This window comes from Pinus tabuliformis, chromosome 8 (genome assembly GCF_031772625.1).
Source record: "Pinus tabuliformis cultivar Carrire ecotype Pingquan chromosome 8, CPIR1, whole genome shotgun sequence".
NCBI classification, from domain to species: Eukaryota; Viridiplantae; Streptophyta; class Pinopsida; order Pinales; family Pinaceae; genus Pinus; species Pinus tabuliformis.
This window is the reverse complement of record NC_142294.1, coordinates 889101204-889128175: the sequence shown is the minus strand read 5'-3', so window position 1 is coordinate 889128175 and position 26972 is coordinate 889101204. Positions and strand designations below refer to the sequence as shown.

At 41.4% G+C, this 26972-nt stretch overlaps 1 protein-coding gene and 1 pseudogene across 5 annotated transcripts in view; both read right to left on the bottom strand.

Moving 5' to 3' along the window:
• Window positions 1-26972, bottom strand: part of LOC149238396 (proline iminopeptidase-like) — a 327298-nt gene that overhangs the window by 57197 nt on the left and 243129 nt on the right. The gene's annotated exons all lie outside the window — the stretch shown is intronic.
• On the bottom strand, window positions 517-17695 carry LOC149238399 (filament-like plant protein 7; annotated as a pseudogene).

Genomic DNA, 26972 nt, shown 5'->3' with positions numbered 1-26972 from the left:
ACAACATGCTGGCATTGCGCATACAATTTAACTCTGGTTAAAGATCAACAAAATTATTGAATCATAAATTACGTTATTTTAAATTGAAGGCCTGCTGGTTTCTAGTGTAGAAAACGATTGCCAACAATGCAGTCCATCTGAGCCGTGGAAAAGGAACTTTCGGTGGCCGGGGACGCCGAGATACCTTAAGCAAACCGTGGTCGAAGCGGAAGCGTTTTTTTTTCAGAAAATTGTGTATTTGTATTATGATTAGAATTATTCCAAATGCATCGTTCAGTTGCGCGACGCTTATCACATTTGCAGTCCATCCCGCATACTCCTCGGATTAATGTATATATACCTAGTGCGAATAAAGCAACATTAGATCATCAATGTTTGCATGATAGGTTGACTGTATATGGTTTATGTGAATTAAAGATCCAAGGAGATGGGAATTGCCAGTTTCGAACATTGTCAGACCAGTTATACCATAGTCCAGAGTATCATAAATATGTTTGGAAGGAGGCTTAATTATATTTAAGCAGGATGATTTACAAGCCAGTCCAATGCAGAACCCATTTCTTCGACAAACTCTACTATTGAGCCTTTCCTTGCAGGAGATTACTGCAAACCTTGACAAGGTTTTGAATGATAGAATCCAATTCTGAATTCTGCCACTGGAGGACACGCATGGTATAGCCTGGAACAGATGTAGAGTTTTTAAAAGGCAGTGAACCAGAAGCAGTGAATGCCGTGCTCTCAGAATGAGCATTATCTGCACAGCTTGAGTGGAAAAATCCTTCAACAAGCCCCATTATTTTATGAATAGATGCACTTAGTCTTGAACAATTAGAGGGCCTTTTATTCCCTTTGGAAGTAGTAAATGGAACTGTTTCATCTTCAGAAGAATTGCTTTCAAATAGAGATTTTGGTGAAAACTGACCTGACATGACTCCCTCCTGAGAACTACTGTTCAAACCATCAGTATTTAAACCTTTCAGACAAGTTAACTTTTCTTTTATTTTGTTAATTTTTTCAGCATCATAATGTTGTAATTTTGGAATAGTAGCTTTCACCTTTTCTAATACTCCATCCAACCTTTGCCTTTTGCATGAGTATCCAAAATCATGTGCAAAAGCTCTTCAGGACTGGAAAGGGCCACCTTATTGGCCAAATTCTCAGATTGTAAGGTATCAAATTGCTGGTCACATGTTGTGTGTTTATCAGTGACTAGAAGCTCTGTTTCCCTCTCTGCAGCGACTACTTCTAAAGCACCTTTCTTCTCCATCATAAGTGAGGCATTGCTATTTTGGTCCATTTTAACTTCAATAGGTCCTCGTGATTGCACTTCTGGCTTTCCAGAAACTATTGCAGACTCTGCAATCTCGTTGGACGAAACTGTTGCTAATTGTTCCATCTCAATAAAATCATCCATCAAATTAAAATCTGGTGACCCAATCACTTTATTAGCGAGCATGCCAGGTTATTCTTTCTTAAAATGTGCCAGTTCAGAAATCAATGCAGATGCCCAAGATTCAGCACAGCTAGCTTCATTTTCATTTCCACCATCCTCTGAAATTAAAGCAAGACTTGGTTCATAACTCATACTTGTACCTTTTGAGAACTCAAAATGACCATCAATAGCCATGCCATTTATTCTACCAATACCATGGCCTCTGCACAAAGCATCCAGTTGTGACTCAACATGTGAAAATTTATTAGCTGTCCGTGCACACATGACCCTTGAAACTTGAAGTTCATTATTCCTTTTTTTTCTAGAGTTCTTTAGAATATTTATCTGTTTTATGCTGGTTTCTTGAGCACTAACATGGACAGGCTCTCCAAGCACTGAACCTACAGAAAATCCACCTCTGTTTGCATGCAACTTTTTTTTTTTCTTCTTTTCCACTTGGCTGTGTCCTTGGCCAATATTTCAACTTCTGTTTTCATCTGAGCCACAGCAGCAGGTCCTGGCAATTTTTTTTCTTGACTAGGATACGCAATCTTTGACATTCTGTCTCTAACTTGGCAATCCTTTTCATACTCTCTAAATGTTGTTTGTTGGCAGCATCAGCTGATTTTCTGTTGTACTCTTTCTCTTCATTGCGTATTTCTAATTCCTTCTCTAGCACACGGAGTTCATATTTTACTGCAGCACTCTCTTCCTCCAAAGAGCTTAGTCTGATCTGTAGTAGATTTACTTCAGCTTCAGCTTGAGTTTTTTTCCCTCTTTCAGTTCTTCTGCTGATCTGATTGCCTCTTGAAGAGATTTGTGTATTGCATTATTCTCTGCATCAGCTTCTATTAGCCTTTGTCTTGTTTCTGCCAAATTTCCTTCTAGTTCTACCCGAATTACATCAAATTCTCTGGCTTTCTTCATGACAACATCATGAATAGCCTGTTCTTGCTCTTCTCGAACAAATCGTAGATGCTGCATGCATTCTTTCAGTGCTCCATCCAAATGAGAAACACGATCTTCAGCTGCATACCTCTGTTGGAGTTCAGCATCCAGTTCTTGCTTAAGAGAAATTGCCTCTGCCTTGGCCTTTTCCCAGCCTGAAACCGCTTCCTCTGCATCCTTTGAGAGTTGCCTCACCAGATCATCTTTAGTATTACTTTCAGCTAAGGAAGCAGAAAGCTTTTCATTTAGATCTTTCACTTTGTTCACAAGCACCAATAGACTCTCAGATTCATCTGAATTTTCTAGTACAAAGGATCTAGCGAATTGGATTCTTTAGAAATCATGGCAGGGTCCAGATACCACAATAATACCTATGGACCAGTGAATTTGTAGAACAAATATTAAAGCTAGTACAAGTAGTCATAAGTGAAATTGTGGAAAAATAAGAAGCAAGAAAAGGTCATAAAGCTACATATTTTCTGTTGTAAATAAAAGTATTGGAACTCGATACAAGACATAGACTTCAGGACAGAGAAAGGAAATTTATGAGTAATGCTTATCACTTTGACATGGCATTTGCACTAACTTTTCAAGGAATGATTGTTGGGACAACATTCAGACCTAATTTAGCAACCCTTATATTTGATGAATACAACCTGAGCACAGGTTCCATGAGCATAAATACAACCTATAGGGCCAAGGTATTGAAAGAATACTACCATTTAAACATAGAGCAATGTATGGTGTATTATTGTTAGAGGAAATGTTGAGTACAAGATATGTCCCCAAATGTTGTTGCATACCATACTTTGATCTAGGTATTTCAAACAATTTATATATAAAAGAGCACAACAAATAACATTATTGTTAAAAGGAATGAATTGAGATTTGTCTTTACTAATGACTATCCATATGATGCATTTTGTTACCAAGTAAGATAATAACCCAGCTAGTTGATCAATGAATGTTTGAGACATAACGATATGTGCTGGTAAGATTAAATATCAAGTGTCAGTTAGCAATCCAAAGCCATAAGTTTTATGCACAATCAATACACGAAAGAATGATTTCAAATTATTATGCTTAACATTGCTGGTACATGGATACCTATATAAATCATGACTTATGTTATGAATGTGATATCTATAATTTTATTTTTATTTTACATATCAACACGAATGATGAGATGGAAATCAAATAATGAATACACTTGACTATTTGATGTGAAAATGAATTTACAAATATATTGGTTAGACATAACCAAGTATGTTATATAAACTCAAAGATTAATATCATAGATGAGAGTTTATTAAAATGCATAGAAAATCATTATCTGAATACAATTGATTTTGAATATATCGATGCATATGTTATAATTTGTGGGCAAGTGTTTACATTGCAGATAGTATCATTACCAAACCGACTACATGATGACAAAACTCCAAGAACAATTGAAGCTCAATGAGATTCCATGATAGGGTATTGACCCTAATTCTACTAGGAGGGGTGGAGGTGTTGCCCACCGTTTATCCTCCAAAACCTGGAGTCATGGGAGGATTGTGTGAGTCACGCTCCCCTAGACGTGTGATGATGACTGTCGGATGCCTACGAGGAAATCAGGTCGATATAGTCGACGCTGCCATCCTTAGAGTTATGAATGGTTAGGTCAGTATAACTGACGCCATGACATACTCTAGTAGAGGACGGATAGGATGGGAGCGGAAGAGATTAGGAAGGATAGGATGATTTTAGAATAGCTTGGGAACCTAGTTGGGACAAGGTATGACTATTAAAGTTGTAAACTTATAAAAAATAAAAAAATTTACGGGACATAATCCTTACACAAATTATATTAATCGTTAAAATAATTACTAATATACTATATAAACTCAACTTCGGGACGAAGTTTTCTTTGAAGGAGGGGTGTATGTAGTGACCCAACTTGAGTTACTGATTATTAGCATGCTTACGAGACATGTGTATGATAGCTACATACACATGCATCGCAGGCATTGCACTAGTATACATACTAATTTAATTATATAAATGTCTATGTAAGAAAATGAATTAGTTTTTAAAAGTATTAATTAATATCTTATTTAATTTATTAAGTAGTACAATAAAATATATTAATTTATTTTATTTAAATAATAAATAATTATTATTACAAAGGACAAGATTTATTTTACTTCATAAATCTTTGGACAATTCATGATAAGGTACTTAAAAGAAAATACTCTTCTCGAAGTCGGTTAAGATGATAAAGTTAAAATCTCATTTAATGTATAATGACCAACTCTAGTAAAAATATCTTAATGGATAAGGTAAATCTTAGGATTGATTGGAGGAAAGAGAGGTGGGGTTTCTTTGGAGGGAAGAAACCTTCCCTATATAAAAAAAAATGGAAAGGAGAAGTAGGGGGGGGAGGAAAAATCAGTTTTTGGGAAAACAAAGGATTGCTTTCACCTTTGGAATATAGTGCAAAGAGGAGAAAATATAGAGAATGGTGATAGAAAATCAATCTGTTTGAGGGATGAGCCGGGGGCTCGATTTTGAACTGAAAATTGGGAATTTTGAGCTGTTCTTGGAGTTTTGGGCACGGGGGCCAGTGGACTTCCATTTTGAAGTCCACTGGATCTGGGAACTGCAGAGGTTGATTCCAGATAGGCAGGGAGGAATCGGTTGGTTTGGTAAATTCAGAGCAACATGGCCCAACACTAGATGGGAGAATCAGGTACCCAATTGCATTTAATTTGATAGAATTGATCAGATAGAATTTTACAAAAAGAAAAATATTTGTCCATCTAGTTGAATCTTAACTTTAGTCTTTACATTTAACTTCAGTCTTTACAAGATGCAGCAATGGCAGTGGCAGGGCCATGGGCAGGAGCACGGATGTAGAGGGAGTTGTCGTACAAATGCAGCAATGGCAGTGGCAAAGCTATGGGTAGTAGTACAGGATGCAGCAATGCAGAGGATGATGGGCAGCAGGCCTAGCATCAGCACAGGGACTGATGCCAGATAATCAGGGTGATACTCAGTAACGGGTATTGCTAGAGCACAGTCCTCGCTAAGAGGGAGTGTTGATTTGGGGTAGCATCAGATGTACTCTAGCCACAAAATTTGGTGGAGAGATTAGGGCACATGAGATCTCCAATACACAGAAAGGGTTTGGGCATATTCTAAACAGCTAGGGAAATATTAAAATATTAATATTTTAAATGGAGTCCCTAAGTCTAAACTTAGGGAAATTAAAATATTAATGTGAATTAATATAAAACTATGTCAGAATGGTCCAAATGATCCAATCTTAGTCGTCAATTAGGGACTTAATCTCCGTCGTTCATTTGTCAACAAGAAAAGTATAAGAGGAGGCTTGAGGGTCACTTGGAGAACACACCAGAGTGATCAGTCATTCTATTCTCTGGAGCGGGGTTGGATAAGAGAGATAGAATCAATGATTAGTTGCAGCGAGGGGCAGTGAGTATGAGGCAGAGAGGCAGCGGCAGTGTCGAGAGACCAGTACAGAAGCAGAGAGAGGCAGACGTAGAGCTAGATGGAGCCACGCAGAGGCAACAGAGACTGCGCAGAGCCAGAAGGGCCTACCTCATCCACGCAGAGGTTGCAGGAGTGACACAGAGACCCAGAGAGGCTGCGCAGAGCCTCAGTAGGCTGATGCAGAGAGTTTCAGGTTGACGCAGAGAGTTTTAGGCTGACGTAGAGGCCAGCAGGGCTGACGCTGAGCTTCAGATTGTGCTGGAGAGGGATTTCGTGGAACGGGCTTTCTAAATACTTGTTTCCGAAGAGAGGTATTGCTACCAGATTTTTTATCTCTGTCGAGTTAGCTAGTCTGGCACCTAGTGTACTCAGAAAAGAATTGCTTAGTAATAAAAACCTCAGATAGTTGCACCGATTTTCCTGCATTGGGTTTTTTTTCCGGGGACATTAGTCCAAAAATAATGGTGTCATTTGTGTGCTTGTTTCTGTTTCCTTCAGTTGATGATCTGTAATGTGTTGAGCATGCACTTGTATTTATTTTCAGTATTTACATGGTAAATAACTTGTTAATTAACAGAACAGCTAGGTAGGAATAAATCAGTAAAGTGCATGGAGGGTTTCTAACTGGTAGACTTAGTAATATTTTCTTATATTGATAATTACTTGTGATATTATTATATTCTTATTAACTTCTTTGTGTTCTTCCTTTATCTTCTTCTCATCAAGCAATTATCAAAACAAAAAAATGAACATCATGGACACCAGATATAGGCACTTAGCCAGGGCTAAAACCCCTATATAGGTGAAAACCTAGTCAAAGAACTCTTCCTTCAGTAGATTCAAAATGAGATAGACCAAGCCCTTAGACCAACAAACCTTCCTCCTCCACCAAGTCAGCTTTCCAAGATGATTTAGTAGTCTCTTCTTATCCAGCAACAATCCAGAAATTCGACTTCCCAGTTTCAGACCCCCAGCCATAGATTTTGGCCCAACTTCAGCGTTGCAGTGTTCGGCCCCTCCAATAGCTTCGCAGCTTCACACGTGTGAGAGAGAGAAAGAGAATTTCGACTTATTATGCTTGAGAGGGGCCTCCTTCGCTAGGCCTTTCATCTTCTTTCCTTGAAATTCACACTTTTTCTTGTCCCGAAAATCGCAGATCGAACTTGATGAGTGTGTGTGACAAAACAGGGCGAGTTGTTGCCTTTATATAGGATTTTATGCCCCTCTGCTTAGGCTGACTTGTCTAGTTTGAGGCTGACTTGGTGGAGCAAGCCTAATTAACCTATTTTACAATAAAATAAATTTCTTCTTTGACAAATAAATCCCAAGAAGGGTTCTTTACAATATGACATGGACAAGGACACTTGACATAAACCCTAGAAGCCTACAATGGAAGCTTTGACCTATAAACAATTAACCCAAGCATGAAACATATGCTTTAATAACTCAATTTATTTTTCTTTCTTTTGATAAATACATTACATCATGCCTCAAATACAATTATGAAGACTGACACTAGTTACATTCTTCAACACTTTTTTGTTTCTTGTAGGGCTAAATGTCTTATATATATGACCCCACAGGTTTGCAGTCAATTTTCGGCTCCTATCTTTATTATATGACTGTACCTTCATTTTGGACTTCCAACAATGCTTGTAAAGGCTTTAAGCACTACGATCCTGTGACAACAACATACCTTCAGACCTATAATGATGAACCTTTGGATCATTCTTCTTGGTAACATGATTTTCGGTCCTTCTAATGGTGATTTCAAACCTAAACTAAGTACAGTGCTTTGCTATTCATTTCAGGCTACTCGGCCTTCTTTGGGCTATTGATCTAGCCTTTTAGCTTTCCAAAACATAGCCTTTAGGCTGTCCAAAACTTCTTGCATTCCTCTTTTAGGCCTGTGGCCTAGTGACAGTGGAAAGGGCTAATAGATGTGCCAAGAATTTGGATTATTTTCCCTCTAGGAGCTTGATCATACTTCTTTGTTTGACTTGAAGCTTTTGTGAGCTCTTATTTTGCCCTTATGCAGAGGAACCAAGCTCTAATACCATGCTGAAAAATTTGGGGCAATATAGTTAGGGCTTCTTAAAAAATTGATTTCTGTATTACTTGACAATTACTTGTGATTAGTTCTTATTTCTTCCTTTTTTTTATTACACGTTTATCATCAAGACAATTGTCAAAACTTCAAAGACACCAAGAGATCACAAGATGTAGGCACTCAGCCAGGGAAAAACCCCTATGAAGGGGAAAACCCAGTCAAACTCTTTTACTAGTAGAACCAAATCAAGATGAGATGGACCAAGACCTTTTTGACCATGACACAGTTTTCCTTCCATCAATCAAGTCATCCTCTTATCAACACACACCTACTCCTTAGCTCTGTAATCTTGTTGCTCCAATATAGACTTGATTATGCAATTCCATTACTATACCTTTGTCCTCTGCAATCTTGTTGTTCCTATTACAGACTTCGACCTCTGCATTTTTGTTGCTCCTCTTACAGACTTCGACCTTGTATTCTTACAAACTTCAACCTTGTATTCTTATAGACTTCGACCTGTAATATTGTTGTCCAATTGTAGATCCGAACTTTTATGTTCCTTCTCAAGTTGGGTTGATTTCAGAGGCTATAAATAATTGTTTATGTCTATTCTATTGAGGACGACTTGTAATGAAGCTTGGTCGACATGATAGAGGAAGGAAAGACATACTTTGACATAAAAAAATAAAAAGAATAATTCTTTCTTTGAAATGAGCCCAAGAAGGGATCTCTTACATAATGACTTTGACTTTGACTCAACAAAAATCCTAGAAGCCTACAATGGAGGCTTGACCTATTGACCATTGACCCAAGCATGAAACTCATGCTTTAATAAGTCAATTTCTTTAATAATAAAAATTTATTTTTCTTTCTTTTTACCAATACAATTATGAAGACCAACACTAGTTACGTTCTTCAACACATCAACTGGTAAGATCATCTAAGTGCACAATGCTTTGTTGAATATGAGCAACGCTACATCTACAAGATCATCATATTGTCTGGAAGTGTAGTATGGCCTAGGCATCATGTGGATAGTATGAATAAGGTGCCCTCAAGGCCTCAACTACTTTAGACGACCTGGCAAAGTCATCTCAAACTCAAGTGAAAGCAACTATTCATTAAAGACTAAAACCATAAATGCATCAAGTGGACCATACTTAAGTGTTGAGGGTATATTAATACTTCAAACCGAGATCACCTTCAAATATCTAACTAGACCAAGTCTCGTAAAAGTGTTCCCTACCTTTGTAAGGGTGGCTAAGTAGTCAACCCTATTAGATGTTAGATTTTGTAGCATCAGGCAGGTGTTCTAGTCTCAACTTGTATCAGAGAGGCTAAAAAACACAAGAGCTCCAAAACCAAGAAAAGGTTTGGGAAGAAAACACCTAGAGACAACTCAATTAAGTTAATTGATCAATAATTAAAATGCCTATGTTTATGTAATGTCCCTTCCTGAATTATTTTGGAACAAGATTTATTTCTACATTTTGGAGGCCAATTTTGGTGAAGACAGGGCCCATTTGATTTTTGATAGACTTAGGAGTTAGAGGCAAGTTAATTTTATTTTATTTTGTTTTGGTAATGATATGTGGGGACCACCCACATAAGAAATACACACTCCCTAAGCCAATGATTCAAAATGCATGAGAGGAAAGAAAAGGCGGGAAGAAAGGCTCCACGAAAGTTATAAAAGGAAGGCAACGCACTTCATTTGGAATTCTTGGCTTATCGAATTTGATTATGTCGCTCGAGCTATTTAGCCGGGTCATTTGTTGTTTAGCAAGAGTTTTCCAAGCGGAGAGCTCGCCCTTTCTTCGAGAAACTTCGAGTGCCACCCAAGAGAGGTTCATCCATTATCATCCGGAGGAGATTTGTAGAGAGATTCCCAGCATTTGTATTCAGTTTGCCCCAGCAGTGCATATTTCAGGAGGACATAGTAGTGGATCTAGTGTGGCCATTGCAGCATTCTTCCAAAGGGCTATTGCCAGGAGAAATTAGGAGAAGAAGGCTCAATAGATTTGTTGGCTATTGGGTGAGTTTGAGGGCTGGAAGTGGCAACAATATTCAGGAGTGATTTTGCAAATTCTATGGCCAACACCGAAGAGAGAAATTGGGCATATGTGGGAGATAGAGTTTCAACCATTAGGGCTATTGCTTGCCAGGAGAAATAAGGGAAGTATTGGTGGAGTTGATTGCTACATTTCAAGAGTGTATGGGGAGGATTTTGCTGGTGGTTTGACAAACAACGTGCTTCAATAGCTATTGGAAAGCGTAGGGATTTTGGGGGTTGATTTTGGAAGGTCAAAACCAGGCCAAACCATTTCTGGGTTTTTCTAGGTTTTTGACAAGGACCTCAACAATAATTGTGCAGAATTTTCTTAGCACTAGAGGTGGGGTTTTCAGCCATATCTTTGCAACAGGCAGTGGAGAATTGTTGGGGGCTACACAGTGCCTTTTCGAGGTTGATTTTTGGAGGTCAAAATTGGGCCAAATCATTTACGGGTTTTTGTGGGTTTTTCCTGAGGAACCTAGATATAAATTTGCAAAAAAAAATTAGCACTGGAGGTAGGGTTTTCAACCATATCTTTGCAGCAGACATTGCAAAATTGTTGTGAATTGCGCAATGCAGCAGTTGGTTAGTTGATTGTAGCTCCGGGTTGTCATTGCTTCACCTGGGCTTTGCTCTGCTGCATTCCTTCCATATTTTGTACTTTTGCATCAAATTTGCATTCAATTTTAGTTTAGGTGCATTTCATATTAACACATCTTATTGTTTTACTTGCAAATAACCATCACACTTGTCATTTGTGAATATGTGTTGAATTGAATACTTTGTTTTGGCAAGTATCATCTCATTCTATATTTTGCAAGTATAATTCTGATTGATTTCCTTTGCAAGATATTCTTTCCTCGTTTGCTTTGGATTAACAAGTGATCATATATCTTGAAAACATCTTTATATCTTGTATTTGATTATTTTATTGTGCTAACATCTTTCGTTTCATTTTCAAGATTGCAAGTACTTCCATTTGAAAGCATTTAATTTATTTTTAGCAAGTATCTTTCATTTTTTTAGCACTATTTTGAAGGCACTGGTTTTACATATGTTTATCGATATCTCATGTGTTGATGGTTATTAAAGTTGAATTTGACTCACATTGCTCATATTATATTTGCTTGTAATCTCAAAAAGTAATCCACTTCACTTTAACAACTCCTAGAAATCTCGCATCTTTTAACTTAGTTTTCCATTTTGGGGCCACCCCCCTTAGGTAACCTAGGAGATAGCTTAAACAGAGAGAGTTGGGAATAGGTGACAGCCCCATCTCTTTAATTTTCTAGCAACCACACCATGTGGGGTTAACGACTTTTCTCACTAACTGGTAGGTGTGTGTGAAGGGTAGCAACATCCCCTAGCAAAACTCATTGCCAAAATCCTGGAAAAGCCTCCCACAACAAGTGCACTCTTCAGGGGACTGCGCAAGCCCAATCAAGCCACCTCTGCACATTCCCATAAAGAGAAATTCAACCAAAAGAATGGCCACCCAATCAGCCCACCAAACCCCTGCAAAGATGTTGCTAAATGCCAAGAAAATGTGCTCTTAAAACCCTGGGGCCTGAACTAGCTCTGCCCTAAAGCCCTCCCTCCACAAAAATGTGTGGTCCCTTTTTGTGCCCAATCTACTCCCAAGATAGCTCAAATCTCCTTGTAGAATCTCCCGGAATAGCTCTTCAAATGTAGCAAAGGCTCCCCTAGGGTGGCACTTGAAGTCCACTGAAGGAGTTAAGATCTCCCCTCGAAAATCTCGTGTTGAACAACACTTCGTAGACTTGGCTCAATAGCTCAAGCGTACAAGAGAGTTTGTTTGTCAAATGATCAAAAGCCCCAAAATGATGCATGCTCCTCCTATTTATCATTGAGCTCCCTTTCCTCCATGTGGGCCCCATGCATCAACCCCCTCTTGTCTTTCTCCCTCCAAAAGTGCAAGTTACTCTAAGGGGTGCATATTCCTTTTGGGGTGGCCCCCACCATCCACTAGGAATTCGATTTGCCTCCTTTCTCCTATGTTGGGGCCTCCCTTAGCCAAAAATTTGCAAGTGGGGTCCTCCGAACCCACTTTTCCTAAGTCCTTAGCAAAACTCCAAAATTGTGCAAAATTGTGAATACTTAGCAAAATTGCTAAGTAGGAACATCACAGGCTAAGGGTGAGTCATGCATGGTCCTCATGATCTTCTCCTTAAGTTGTGATTCAAGGACCAAGAATACTCTTCCTTTGTAGTAATGACATCATTAACAACCCGGTATCTGTCATCTTGAATTATCCCATCCATCAACTCGCATGCAAACTTATTCTTTAAGTACTCCACTCAGTGTTGCACGAAGCGCCCCCCCCCCCCCGGTTCCAAGCCCCGAAGCGCGTCCCGTACGGAAGCACCTAGGAAGCTTGGCCGGAAGCGCGCTTCCGAAATTTTTAGACGCTTCCTGGAAATTTGGAAGCGCTGGCGCTTCCGAAGCGCGCTTCGTACGGCGCTTCCCAGACGCTTCCTAGGCGCTTCCCAGGCGCTTCCCAGACGCTTCCCAGACGCTTCCGTACGCTTCCAGAAAAGCTTCCGGAAAAGCATTTAGAAAATCGTTTTTTTTCAATTTTTTTTTAAATTTTAGGTGAGTTTGCTTGTTGGGGGTGGGTGTGGCCACCTTGGGTTAGGGTGACAAATGAAAGCAAAAAAAAATATAAATATAGCAGATGCTCCCTCATGGTAATGTTAAATTCTTAAAGTAAAAGTGACATTCTCCTTTATTTTTCATTTTCATCCTTTTACTTAAATTTTTAACATTACCATGAAATGACTCAGAATGTTTGAGAGTGGTTCCAGCCTCATTGGACTTCATATGGAGAAAATAGAATTTCATATCCTATTCAAAATTCAGCAGACTTAACAGTTTTCATGTATTCAGGATCAATGGGATTGTGGCATTTCATTAGATTATATCAAGTATGAAGGCATGCGATTAGCATTTAATCAAGAGCACCAAGCCCTATATGTACCCTGGTGTTGGTGGTGTTAATTGTTGAACTCCTTTGTCACGCGGCACGCCCTTAGCAAAAAATTACCTTTCAATCAAGTCAAAATCATCGATCAAACATGTTAAGCTTTTTCTACCATATTTTAAGTCTTGAATTAGGTATTTTGATCAAAATTGGGCAATGTTGACTAATATCCCTAGACAATCGAGGTAGAGGCAAAGGCTAGACAAGAGGAGATGAATCTAGATTCTAGATCATTAATGTACAATGGATGTTATATCTATCTTGATTTATGCAAAAATATGCATGTTTTCATGTCTTCTACAATTAATTTGGTATTTGGGATGTTTGTTTTGAGTATAAATGCAAAAAAATATAAAAAATATATATATATAGCAGACGCTTCGCTTCCTAGATTTTTGGAAAATGACGCTTCGGCGTCCCCGCTTCCAAAAAACGCTTCCGCTTCGCTCCCGCTTCGTGCAACATTGACTCCACTAGTATAAGTGCCTTCCAATCATTGTTGATTTCTAGGAGCAAGCAAACCCTCTGCATCTTGGAAAGAGCATCAGCCACCACATTCTTTCCCCTTACATATTCAATATCAAAATCATAAGCCTAGATCTTGTTGATCCACTTTTTTTGCCTTTCATGAGATCTTTTTGCCCAAGGAAGTTTCTCAAGCTGTTATGGTCAATTTTGACCATGAATTATCCTCCCACTAAATATTGCCTACATTTGCAAGTGCATATGCGCATGATGGCTAGCATCTCTTTGTCATATATCGAATAGAGCCTTTCTAGCTCCCTTAACTTCCGGCTTCTGAAAGCAATGGGATGCCCATCCTGCATCAAAAATGCTCCTATGCCTTCCCTTGATGCATCGCATTCTAGCACATAAGATCGTGAAAATTTTGGAAGTGAAAGAACAGGACAAGAACGCATTACCTCCTTGCACCGCTCAAAGGTGCATTATGCCTCTTTCGTCCATCTAAAAGCTCTTTTCTTCGTCAGATCTATCAGGGGTGCTAACATTTGAGAATATCCCATGACGAATAGTTGAAAATAATTGCATATTCCCAGGAATCTCCTCAACTTCATGAGGTTCTTGGGCATTGGCCATTCAATGATAGCCTGAATTTTCTCTTGATGGACTTGGAGTACTTCTGCATTGATGATGTGCCCAAGATATTGTACCTTCATCATTCCAAATTCACATTTGGACTCCTTCGCAAGTAGTGATTGCTCCTCCAATATGCCCAATACCTTGTCCAAGTGCCTTAAGTGATCCTCCAAAGTTTTGTTGTAAACAAGAAAATCATCAAAGAACACTAACAAATATTTTCACAACTGCCTGTTGAAAAGATAATTCATGCATGACAAGAATGTGGCAAGTGCATTTGTTAACCCAAATGGCATGACAAGAAATTCATAATTTCCATAGTGGCATTTGAATGTTGTTTTTGATATATCTTGCTCCCGAGCTTTGATCTGGTGATACCCAAATCTTAAATCAATCTTAGAAAAATATACAACTTCATGTAGCTCATCCAGAAGCTCATCTATTCGTGGTATTGGGTATCGATTCTTGATCATCTTTTAGTTAAGGACCTTGTAGCCTATACACATTCTCATCCTTCTATCCTCCTTTTTCACTAACACCACTGAGGAAGCAAATGAATTTTGTTGGGCCTAATGTGTACCATCTTTAATGACTCCTTGATGATCTTTACAATATCTTCCCTAAAATTCTTGGGGTGTCGGCTGGGAGTATTGATGACTGACTTGGATCCTTCCTCCAATTCTATAATATGTTCAAATCCCCTGTCTGGTGGTTTTCTAGGAAGGATAGCCTCAAAGACCCTCCAATGCTTATCCAACAATGTGTAATATTCCTAATTAGGAAAAACAATGATAAACAAAGCAATAGTTGACATGCATACACAAAATTCAGAAATATAAGTAAACACCCATGTGATCACCAAAAAATCACCATCCAGCTAAGCCATTTTATTATATATTTGGAGCAACAGTACAATGGGTATGGAAGGAGTGCACCTGGGCTTGCCTCAATGGCAAGCTAGACAAGCCCCAGGTTGGAGAATACAACACCCAGATGAGAGAATGAGTTGCCCCAAAAATGCTCTGCGCTGCCCAAGAGGAACTACATTCTCTTGGAAAAGAACTGCTGAAAAACGCACCTCTGGTGCTCAGAAAATTCTGCTCTCAATAAACCCACCAAAACCCAGAAAGGGTTTGGTCTAGTTTTGACCTCCGAAAATTGACCCCAAATACCACGTCCTCCTCAAACTGGCTGGAAAATACGGCCTGTCTGGAAATTCACTGAAGCAACCCTCCAATCACTCCAAAAATGTTGAATTCTACTCCCTGGATGACTTCCTCAAATTCCCGGCACAATCCAGCTCCCCAACTCCTTTCCTCAACCTCCCACGTGTGCCCAGAATTTGGCTCCTACATAGGCCCTGGGTAAGAGGAATTCGACTTGCCTCAATGCAGCAATCTCTGGCCCCAAAACTCCTCACCAAGCTTGGTCTTCCCCTGGAGTAGCTATGCAAAATTTCTCCCGACAAATGCCACCTGGAAAATCGCTGAAATAAGTGGCATGTGATCCCCTACTACATCCTCCTGGAGCACAAAATTGGCTGAGTGAAATGGTTGTACGATGCACCCTGAGCTCCACAAATCTCCCTCCAATATGGCACAATCTTACCTTCCTAGGGTGGCACTCATAGTCCACCGAAAGAAGGGTGAACTCTCCCCTTGGAAAGCTCGGCGTTGAACAACACTATGACTCAGCTAAGCAGCTTGAGCAATAAGAGAAATGTTAGGTTGACAAAAGACGCCAATAGTTGCTAGGCCGCTTCTATTTATAATTTTTGAGCTGCCTTCCCATGTGGGCCCTCCATCAAGCATTTTGACCTCCTACCTTAGCAACTTGACTTTTCCTCCAAGGAAGTGCATACTTCATGTGGGTGTGGCCCCCACATCCCACTAACAAAATGATTTCAGCCTCCATCTCCTAAGTCTTAGTCCAAAAATTTTGTGGGTCCCATAATAGACAAAATTGCCAAAATTGTGAAATTAAATTCAGGGAAATTATTCTAGGAAGGAACATTACAGTCCTCCCCTCCCAAATGTTGCTTGTCCCCAAGCAACTGCAGTGTTGGATGCTGAAGTATGTGCTCACCCTCCCAAGTGGCATCCTCATCCGGTAAATTTCTCTAGCGTACCAAGTATTCCCTGATGGTTCTGCTCCTCAACTTCCTTTCTCTAGTCTCCAAAATGGCCTCTGGCTCTAAAACAAGATGTCCCTCATCATCTAGTGGAGGTAACTCTGTGGCTATTGTCACTTGTTGTCCCAACACCTTTTTTAGGCATGAGACATGAAAAACATTGTGGATCTTGCTTCCTGGTGGAAGCTCCAGCTCATAGGCCACCTCTCCAACTCTCCTAATCAACCATATGGCCCATAAAAACAGGGTTGTAGCTTCTCGGCCCCCTTCTGTTTTAGCGTGGACTGTCTATATGGCTGTAGCCGCAGGAAGACTAAGTCCCCCTCCTCAAACTGCCTCTCAATCCTGTGTCTGTCTGCATACACTTTCTGTTGATTTAGGGCTGTCAGCAGGTTGTCCTTGAGAGCCTTGAGGATATCTTAGCTCTCTTGGATCCAACATTTGGTCTTTGGGGCCCGACTGTCTCCAAAAACAATGTCAACAAAAGACAAAGCATCATAACCATACAAGGCACGGAAAGGTGACATACCAATGGACATGTGGTGGGTGGTGTTGTAGCAGTACTCGCCCAAATGCAACCATCGGATCCATGCTCTCTATTGCCCGGTCACATAGTTCCGTAGGTAGCCCTCTAACCATTTGTTGACCCTCTCGGTTTGGTCATCTGTCTGTGGGTGGTAACTGGTGCTGGGGGTGAGCTTAGTGCCCACTAACTGGAAACGCTCTTGCTAGAATGCTCCCATGAAGCAGGTGTCCCTATCACTGACTATGGTCTTGGGAAGACCATGCAAGTGGAAGACCTCTCTGAAAAACAGCTCTGCTACCTGTGAAGCAGAATACTAGGCTAGAATAGCAAAGAAATGTGCATATTTGGTCAACCGATCCACCACCACATATATACAATCTCTGCCCTGCACCATAGGAAGCCCCATGATAAAATCCATAGAGATACTTTCCCATTTCCCCTCAGGAATGGGAAGTGGCTGCAACAACCCGGCCGGATGGGTCAACTCTCCCTTGTTCCTTTGACAAGCCTCACACTCCTGCACATACCTCAACACATCTCCCTTGAGGCCCTTCCACGTGAAGTGCTCTCTGACCGTCTTGTACGTCTTTAGGAACCCCTGGTGTCTTGACAATGGGGAGTCATGGGTTGTGTGGAGAATCCTCTCCCTCAACTGTGAACTCGACACCAAGAATATGCGTCCTTTGTAGTAGATGACGTCAACCATCACCTTGTAATGCTCATCAACATGTGTACCCTCCAAAATCTCGCACACTTGTCGATCTTTGGAGTACTCTACCAACAACTGTGCCTTCCAATCATGACAGATGCTCATGAGTGAAAGTGTCACGGGCCTCCTGGATAATGCATCTACTACTACATTGTGTTTTCCCTTGACATACTCAATATCAAAATCATAGGCTTGGACCTTGCTGACCCACCTCTGCTGCCTGTCATTGAGGCCCTGCTGCCCCATAAAATGGCGAAGACTATTGTGGTCAGTCTTCACTCTAAATTTGTTTCCCACTAGGTACTGTCGGAATTTGGCCAATGCATGCATAATGGCCAACATCTCCTTGTCATAAATAGAATACGACCTCTCATGTGGAAGGAGCTTCTGGCTCTCAAAAGCGATGGGGTGGCCATCCTGTGACAATACTGCGCCAACTCCTTCACCTGATGCATCGCACTCCAAGGTGAAGGGCTGAGTGAAATATGGGAGTGCTAATACTGGACATTTGCTCATCACCTCCTTGAGGCGCTCAAATGTTGATTGTGCTCTATCTGTCCACGTGAAGGCCCCCTTCTTGGTCAGATCTGTGAAGGGAAATGCCAACTATGAGAAGCCCTTCATGAACTTCCTGCAATAGTTTCATATGCACACGAAGCTCATCAACTCAGTCACATTCCGAAGCACTGGCCAATCCCGAATAACCCTGATCTTCTCCCCATGCATCTTCACGCCATCTTCCCCACTAATATGCCCCCCAATAAGAGCATCTTTGTCACCCCAAACTCGCAGTTGAACAGTTTGGCATAGAACTGTTGCTCCTCTAAAATGCGTAACACCACCTCCAAGTGTTGTAGATGCTCCTCCCAGGTCCTGCTGTAAATCAGAATGTCATCGAAGAATACCAATACAAATTTCCACAACTGCCCACGGAACACATGGTTCATGCAGGACTAGAAAGTGGCAGGTGCGTTGGTCAGCCCGAAGGGCATAACCAAGAACTCAAAATGCCCATAGTGGCATCTGAAGGTCGTCTTGGGGATGTCCTGATCCCTCACTCTGATCTGGTGGTACCCCGAACACAAGTCTATCTTAGAGAAGTACTTGGCTCCTCTAAGCTCATCCATCAACTCATCAATGCATGGAATGGGGTAGCGGTTCTTCAAGGTCTTCTTGTTGAGTGCCCGATAATCTATGCACATGCGCAATGTCCCATCCTTCTTCTTCACCAGAACAACTGATGAAGTGAAGGGGCTAGAGCTAGGCCTAACGTGCCCAAGTGCCAACAACTCCTGAATGGCTCGCTCAATCTCATCCTTATAGGCCTTGGGATGTCTATATGGAGTGGTAATAACTACCTGTACCCCCGGCTCTAGCTCAATCGTGTGCTCAAATCCTCTGTCAGGTGGCTACCCTGGTGGTATGTCCCCAAACACTATCAAATACCTGTCCAAGATGGCCTATATATCGGGGTGTGGTGGCTTGGGTTGTCCCCTAGCCTTTGAAATCCTCAACTCCACTGCCCATGTTATGTCCCCATGCCTCAAGTCAGCCTCCATCCTGTGCGCTGAAACTGTTTGTGGAGGATATGAATGCATACCCCGAAGAACAACTAACTTGCCATCCAGCCTTGTGAACTCCATCTCCAACTTCCTCCAATCCGTAGTGACTTGCCCAAGGGAGTAGAGCCACTGGACACCCATCACCACATTGGTGTCCAGTACATCCACAACGAAGAATTGATCTGTCATTGAGTAGTTCCCCATGGTTATTGTCAAAGCGAGGACATATCGGGTACACTGCATGGTCTTATCCCCCAACACTAGGACTGAAAACCCCTCAAACTCCTCTGTAGTGATACCCCGCCTATGAACCATATGTGCTTCAAAGAAATAGTGGGTGGCCCCACTGTCTACCAAAACCGAGACATGTGACCCTGCATTATGCCTTTGATCCTCAGGGTAACAAATTTGGGAACCCCACGCAAAGAAGCTAGGACTCCTCCAAATGGTGTGAAAGGTGCTCCCCTAGGTGGTGGTGGTCCCCTCTCTGCATGTGCATCACTGTCACCCCCGCCTATCTCCAACTCCACGTCATCCTCTTGGTCACTATCAGAGAAGACCTCAATGTAATGGGCCTTTCCCGCTGTGCATCTATGGCCTGGTGCCCAAGGCTCCCGACAAGTGAAGCATAGCTTCCTCCTCTGGAGGTCTCTCCTGGTCTCTTCATCTAACTATCCATGCCTCTGGACTGCTCATTGTGGTGGGGTCCTCGTGTCATGTCCACTCTGTGCTTACGAAGCCCGTGATGGTATGGGTGCTCTAGTCTTGGGGATTTCCCATTGCAAATCCCTGGCACAAGTCACAGGATCCTGCAAAATAGTGGGTCTATGGAATCTCACCAGCCCATGCAATGGTTCAAGCAAGCCCTCTACAAATGTGTAGACCCTCCTAGCATTGGACAAATTTGGCACCATGACTGAGACCCTCAAAAACTCTGATATACATTGCTTTGGATGGTCAGTTTGCCTGAGCCGGGTCAACTATCTGAAATGAGCCTCCAGATCCCTCCTATCAAAACGCTCCACCACTCCTGGTTGGCCCACATGAAAGCTGGTGGGTGACTGGTTGGTGAAGGGTGGTCATACTGTTGTGAGGCCCCTGAAGTCTCCCCAAGTAGGAACTCAGAATGGATGCTCTTGTCCTTATTCTGTTGCTTGAGTTCCTCCAACATCACTTTCTACCCTTTGCCTAAATCATTTAGGGTTTTTAAGGGGCTATCAAATATTGCTTCCTCCTTGCTCCTTGACTCCCCAATATTTGCCACCACTACTGCCTTCCCATGTGTCTCAGTATTATGTGTAATCTCCAACTCTCTTTCCTTGCTCTGGTATCTCTGCCTTCGATAAGTAATGTTCTGCCTATCCTCCTCGTTCATAGGAAAGATCCCCTCAGTTGAGCCAAGAACGAAGCTCTAATACCATTGTAATATTCCTAATTAGGAAAATCAGTGATAAACAAAGCAATAGTTGACATGCATACACAAAACTCAAAAATATAAGTAAACACCCATGTGATCACCAAAAAAACACCATCCAGCTGAGCCACTTTATTATATATTTGGGGCAACAATACAATGGGTATGGAAGGAATGCACTTGGGCTTTCCTCATTGGCAAGCTAGACAAGCCCTAGGTTGAAGAAGAGAATGCCCAGATGAGAGAATGAGTTGCCCCAAAATGCTCTGCGCTACCCAAGAGGAACTGCATTGTCTGCTCAAAAAGAATTGCTGAAAGACCCACATCCGGTGCTCGGAAAATTTTGCAAAATTAGCCTCGAGCTCCTCTCAATAAACCCACCAAAACTCAGAAAGGCTTTGGTCTAGTTATGACCTCCGAAAATTGACCCCAAATACCACGTCCTCCTCCAATTGGCGAGAAAATATGACCTGTCTAGAAATTCACTGAAGCAACCCTCCAATCACTCCAAAAATGTTGAATTCTACTCCCCGGATGACTTCCTCAAATTCCCGGCACAATCCAGGTCCCAAACTCCTTTCCTCAACCTCCCACGTGTGCCCAGAATTTGGCTCCTGTGCAGGCCCTAGGTAAGAGGAATCTGACTTGCCTCAATGCAACAATCTCTGGCCCCAAAACTCCTCACCAAGTTTGGTCTTCCCCTGGAGTAGTTATGCAAAATTTATCCGGAAAATAGCTGAAATAAGTGGCACATGATCCCCTACTCCATCCTCCTGGAGCACGAAATTGACTGAGTGAAATGGTTGTACGATGCACCCTAAGCTCCACAAATCTCCCTCCAATATGGCACAATCTTACCTTCCTAGGGTGGTACTCATAATCCACCGAAAGAAGGGTGAGCTCTTGGAAAGCTTGGCGCTGAACAACACTATGACCCAGCTAAGTGACTCGAGCAACAAGAGAAATGTTAGGTTGACAAAAGAACCCAATAGCTGCTAGGCCCCTTCCATTTATAATTTTTTAGATGCCTTCCCATGTGGGCCCCTCCATTAAGCATTTCGACCTCCTACCTTAGCAACTCGACTTTTCCTCCAAGGAAGTGTGTACTTCATGTGGGTGTCGCCCCCACATCCCACTAACAAAATGATTTTGGCCTCCATCTCCTAAGTCTTAGTCCAAAAAAATTGTGGGTCCCATAATAGACAAAATTGCCAAAATTGTGAAATTAAATTCAGGGAAATTATGCTAGGAAGGAACATTACATAATGCCTAGATGTTTGTTGAATAATGTCGGTCTTCATCTGTAATGTCCCTAATTTTAGTTTCCTCTTTAGTACAACAAGGATGGATTCCTAGGGTATGTGATGGCTAGGTCACAATGTTAAATTTTGGGTAGCTCAGAAGGTATCTCATAGTGAGGACAACCCACAATAAGTTGTTTGTTGGGCGATTTACCCAAAATGTGGTTTTGGACCCAAGTAAGGGGTTTAGGACCAAGAAAAAAATATTAATTTATTCTAAGGGTCAAAGAGGCTAAAACCCTAGATCTAAAAGGTTTCATAAGTGACCTAAGGAAAAGTATAAAAGAGGCCTAAGGGAGAGGCCTAGGACACAACAATGAGAAGGACTTCATTGTTAGTGAAGGCTAGAAAGATTTAGCCCTAGAGGAGCCAAGCCTAAAGGCCAAGTAGGGTTGCTAAAGTAGCCATGATCTGTCCATGGAAGAGGCCAAGGGTTTTTGCTTGAAGAGAAAGGTCATGTATGAGGCTGAGATTGGAAGAATGCGGGCCGAGGGCCTCAAGATACTTGGCTACATCGATAGAGATCTAAGGAAAGGGCGTGGACAAAGCCAATACCAAGAGTGATCAACCATTTGTGAATAAATGTTAGTCTCAGATCCTCAAGAACGTCGAGCTAAATAGATATAATGTAAATCCGAGGAGATCAAGCTAAGAAGCAAAACGTGTTATCTTTGCCATGTGTTCTAAACAAAACCGAGTTAGAAAGGGGTTGTTATGACTCTGTTCTGCCTAGAAAGGGAGGGTCGAAGCCCTATGGAGGAGCTTGAGACCTCTATTTGTGTTACAGTAGGTTGTAAGGGCCTCAACCTTGTTTAGGAGAGGGTCGTAAGGGCCTCGAGTTGGCACAACAAGGCCGTAAGGCCTCAGAACTAGGCATATCCATTTATGAAGGGTTGAGACCCCTAATTCGTCTTGAAGAGGACTGAATGAAAAGAGTGACAGAGATATATGAGGCTTGCGTTCAGTGTTGGTTGGTTGTTAAGCACAAATCCAAGGTCTGTTAGGGCTATGGGAGTGATCCAAGCCCTGGATCTAAGACAAGAAGGACAACGAGGAGGTTCTAAGCATAGCTCTCGAAGTCTGTTCACAAATGCAGTTGTGAACAACATGTCTTGAGAGCAAAAGTTCACTGATCTAAAGGGCAGTTCATTGATGGTTGCAGACCTCTATTGAAAGCCTATGTACAGTGACATTGGAGCAACTTATTCATTGTGTTGAGGCAGATTGAAAGCCTATGTATAGTGACTTTGAAGCAACTTAATCATTCTGTGAAGCCAGATTGTTGAAGTTGATGTGTGCAAGTGTTTTGGAGCAGCAGAAACCTTGTGTGTAATTGATCGAAGGAGGCCAAGGACCTGCTAGGTGTCATGGACAACAAGAGAAGAAAGCGTTGATCTAGATGGTCTACTTCAACAAGTAAGTTATGTGTTTGTTCTTGTCTATTTCTTTGTAGGCAAATTGCAGATCTGATGTTGCAAACTGCAAGCCCTAGTTGGATACTATGAATACTGGTTGTATCAGATATTTATTATTGAGGGTCGTGATCCCTAGTATAGGAGCCCCATGATTCTTTTATTAATGAAGTAATAAAATAATTGAGCTTTGGGCTCGTATCTCTGTGCACTAAATTGATTTCATTACTAAAGATTTTTGTTGTCCAAAGTGTTTGGTATTGTGGCATTTCATTGTGTTTGTGATCTTGTTTTAGACATAAACATGATTCTAAAGTGCAAAGGAAAAATCAACATGGTTTCAGAGCGACTTTGAAGGCATGTGGATCAAAGTGTGCATAGGAAGCAAAGTGTTCCAGTGAAGATTGTGTATGTTCATAAGGAGTCTAGCTTTAGAGGGAGACAACAAAGGATTGTCAACTACCCTATGTAAGTTCGAATCATCAGGTTCAAGTGATTTCGAGGAGTTTGCAGCCCATGCAAGGACAATCACGGACCATGAAATATCATTCATGGTGGTGTAAGGAAAGTCATAGAATGTGTGAGGATAGGGAAGGATCACACTGGAAAAGTCATGTTACATGCGAGAATATTCATGCACCATGCAAGTCAAAGATAGGCCTAGTACAAAGAAGTCGTGGCACATACGTGGATGGATATGGCTATGCAAGGAAAGTCATGACTCATGCGAGGACGATCATGGGCATGCAAGGAAAGTCATAGAGCTGGAAGCATGAAGGAAATACCTTCCTCACTAAGAAGGAATGTTAGATTTTCGATAGCTCGAAAGGTATTTCCAAGAGAGAACAACCCACAATAAGTTGTTTGTTGGGCGATTTACCCAAAATGGGGTTTTGGACCCCAAGTAAGGGGTTTAGGACCAAGAAAGAAATATTAATTTATTCTAAGGGTCAAAGAGGTTAAAACCCTAGATCTAGAAGGTTTCCTAAGTGACCCAAGGAAAGTATAAAAGAGGGTTGATGGACTTCATTATGGTAAAGGCTAGAAGAATGTAGCCCTAGATGAGCAAAGCCTAAAGGTTGAGTAGGGCTGCTAAAGAAGTTGTGATCTATCCATGGAAGAGGCCGAGGGTTTCTAATGGAAGAGAAAGGTCATGTAGGAGGCCGAGGTCTGAAGAATGCAGAATGAGGACCTCAAGATACTTGGCCGCATGTATACAGATCCAAGGAAAGGTCGTGGATAGAGCCAATACCAAGAGCGATCAACCATTCCTGTAAATCCCTAACGAAAATTAACAGTGATAAAGAAAGCATGCATAGTAAAAATACCCACAAAAATTTCACACAAATTAAACACCGAGAAATACACCATAAAATGTGCTAAAGTGAGCCATTTTATTATAAATAGATGGGCTACAATAGAAGCTCGAAATGTATGCACCTAGGCTTTCTCAAGGCAAGCTAGCAAATCCCAAGTGATGAAATTAGCTGCTCCAACTGCTAGGTAGTTTCCCCCACAATAGCTCTGCACTGGCCCTTCAGAAATTGCACCCTTGGCCGTTAAGAATGGTTGATTTGACCCTCTTCCGGTGCTCAGAAAATTCAGGGAAATTAACCCCGGGCTCCTCTCCAATAACCCACCAAAACCTAGAAAGGGTTTAGACTACTTCCAACCCCCGAAATTGACCCCAATTTCAGCATACTCTCCAATTGACTCGTAATTTTGTCCCACCTAAAAAATCACCTGATTCAGCCAAGGTTGCGAACATCGGCATCAGGACAAAATCGGCAAGGGTCCGAAAAACCAAAAAATCGTAAAAATCGGGAAAATATCGGTGAAAAATCAGCAAACATCGGCAAAATTAAGATACCATAAAAATATTTTTAAAAATCGACAAACATCAGCTAGGCCAAAAAATCATGATTTCGAGATTAAATCGGGATGTTATCGAGATGTTCATAACACTGGATTCAGCCCTCCAAAATGCTGCAAAATGCCAAGGCTTGACCCCTCCGGAAAACTCCCCCAATCCACAACTCAAATTTGCTCGCAATGGTCACCCCCCTAGCTCACTCGTGTGCCCAGAAAAGCCTCCTGCGCATGCCCACACAGTCACCCAGATGGCTGCTTTGCTCCAGCAAAACTCCTCCCAGATTTGGCTGATCTCTCCCTCAAAAACTCCAGCAAATAGTGTGGCAAGACTCCCCTAGAAACCTCAGCCAAACTTCTGCTCTACGCTGGCCTCTCCAAGCAATTTGTACTCCCCAACTATGCCCTGGAAACTACCATGAAACCTCCACTAAATTTCTTGAAACTGATGCTGAAGAGGCTCACAAGGAAATTGTCCCCCCTCCTTAGGCTAGCACTCGAAGTCCACCGAAGCATGGGATGAGAAACTCGCTTGAGAATCTCGGTTGCAGACTCGGCTAAACAACTCAAGCATGCTAGGTGCAAGTTGTTGAAGAATCTTGGGAAATTAGGTGTAGTGTGATTCTTCTTGACTTGATAACAATTTGTGGAGTCTTTTTACTTTTCTTGTTAGCTTAATCTTCTTCTTATTATTAATACATGTGTGTTTACTTCATCAAATTGTTACCAAAACATAAGAACAAGAACACACATAAGAACAAGAACACAAGATGTTGGCTCTCTGCCACGGCCAAAACCTATCTTCTCTTGAGAGGAAAACCCTTTAGTAAGTTTCTCTTATTGAAGCTTCTTATTGATCAATGCCAAACCCTAGACCCTTGACAAGAATATCCTCCAAGCACAAGTCAAGTCCTTCCTTCTTCCTGTACTTTGTTTCCCGGCACTTCGTCCTCCTTTCAGTACTTCGTTCCCTGGCACTTCGTTCTCCTACTTCTTTCGGCAACTAGTGATAGACCTTGTTATACTTTGTTCTAGAAGAGATGTTTACCCTTGATTCTTAGTGAACACTTTCACATAAGATAATGCCTTCCTTCTCTTACCCAACCGAGCTCCTTCTTGATTCGAAGTTGCAGACTTGATGTGACAGCACTGCAGCCCTAGTTTTTTGCACGTGTGGGAGGTTTCCCTTATGTTTTGACTCCTTTCTCCTTTGCTTGTGAGAGTCTCTTCTTCGCATGAGTATGAGGCCTTATAGGCCTTAGTTTCTAGCCCAAACTATGAGAGACGAGCAACTTTGATGTTGCTGCTGTAGTGACCCTAGACAACCCTAGTTTTCCTCGCACGTGTGACTGCAATTCACCCTAAAACAATCCTTTAGATTTCGGTTATATCTCTTCCTTCTTTGCTGCACAAGAGGCTCCTTATAAACTCGTATTTTCCACCTTTTATTTGATTTCACTTGCTCATTGATTTTAGAGGTGATTGTGTTCTCTTTGGAGGAGTGGACAGCCTCTATATATAGACTCTAGAGGGTTGTCCGTCCTTTAGGCCGACTTGACTTCCTTTGCATCATTTTTGCTCTTTTGATGATGATGTTGCATGGAGAGGACTTTGACTTTGCTTGGAGAGATATTCTTTGACTCTTATACAAATATATACATGGTGTAACATGCCCTTAAGGGTCTTCAACATTTTCTTTTGACTATTTGACTCACCTATAGCACTTTAACATGTGCTACACCTATTTCAATGAGCAAGAAACTCATTAACATATATTATAAAAATAATATTTCTTTTCTTGAATAAATACAAATATGAGAAGTACATTTATGAAGACCGAACCTAGTTACATTTCCTTCAACACAGGTAAATGTTAAATTGTCAAAAAGCCCCTATAGTTTACATCCTTCTCCTATTTATAATTTCTCCTTGTCTCCTCTTGTGGGTCCGTCCATCTAATATTTC